The sequence below is a fragment of the Loxodonta africana genome, chromosome 2 (assembly GCF_030014295.1).
Source record: "Loxodonta africana isolate mLoxAfr1 chromosome 2, mLoxAfr1.hap2, whole genome shotgun sequence".
Taxonomy (NCBI): Eukaryota; Metazoa; Chordata; class Mammalia; order Proboscidea; family Elephantidae; genus Loxodonta; species Loxodonta africana.
In genome coordinates, this window is record NC_087343.1 from 76913953 (window position 1) to 76915127 (window position 1175).

Consider the following 1175-nt stretch of genomic DNA (forward strand, 5'->3'; position numbering starts at 1 on the left):
TTTAAGGTGTGTCTCTTGTAGGCAGCATATAGACAGATCGTGTTTTTTTATCCATTCTGGCACTCTCTGTCTCTTTATTGGTGCATTTAGTTCATTTACATTCAGTGTAATCATAGATAGGTATGAATTTAGCACTGTCATTTTGATGTCTTTTTTTGTGTGTTGTTGAGTTTCTTTTTCTCACTTAATTTTTTGTGCTCAGTAGTTTATCTTTGTATATTGTCTTCTTCACATTTGTTGTTCATTTTATTTCTGCTGAGTCTCTATTTTTTTCTTGTATTTTATTTTGATGTGTAGGATAGCTTGTCTCCTTTGTGGTTACCTCAATGTTTACCCCCATTTTTCTAAATTTAAACCTAACTTTTATTTCTTTTTATTGCCTTGTCTTCCTCTCCTTATGAAAGTTCTATGACTACATTTCTTAGTCCCTCTTTATTGTTTTAATGTTGTCTTCTTTTCCATAATAGCATCACTGTGTCCCTCCCTGTTTTGAGCATTTTTTTATCTTGATTTATTTTTGTGATTTCCCTATCTGGGTTGACATCTGATTGCTCTGTCCAAAAATATGGAACGCTTCATGAATTTGCATGTCATCCTTGCACAGGAGCCATGCTAATCTTCTCTGTATTGTTCCAATTTTAGTATATGTGCTGCCAAAGCAGGCAACTCTATTGGCTTAAATTTTGTTGAGTATTTTTGCATCCATATTCATGAGAGTTATTGGTCTGTAATTTTCTTTTGTCTTTTTTTTTTTTTTTTTGTGGTGTCTTTACCTGGTTTTGATACCAGGGTTATGCTGGCTTCAAAGAATGAATTTGGAAGTATCCCTTCCTTTTGTATGTCCTGAAATAGTTTTAGCAGGGCTGGTGGAAACTCTTCTCCAAATGCTTGTAGGAATTCTCCAGTGAAGTCACCTAGGTCATGGCTTTTTTTTTGTTGTTGTTGGGAGTTTTTTTTTTTTTTTTTTTAATTACCTTTTCTTCTCTTGTTATGGGCCTGTTCAGATTTTTCACCTCTGTGGTAGTTTAGGTAAGTAGCATGTTTCTAGAAATTTGTCCGTTTCCTCTAGATTTTCAAATTTGTTGGAGTATAGTTTTTCATAGTACTCTGTTATGATCCTTTTTATTTCAGTTGGGTTTGTTGTAATGTCTGCCATTTTGGTTCTTTTTTGTGTT

The 1175-nt window shown here is 33.6% G+C and overlaps 1 non-coding gene across 1 annotated transcript; it reads right to left on the reverse strand.

Moving 5' to 3' along the window:
* Nucleotides 1-559: 559 nt before the first annotated feature.
* Nucleotides 560-662, reverse strand: LOC111750004 (U6 spliceosomal RNA). Its single transcript, XR_002785154.1, has one exon. It is a non-coding gene; the product is annotated as a U6 spliceosomal RNA (small nuclear RNA).
* Between the last annotated feature and the right edge of the window lie 513 nt (nt 663-1175).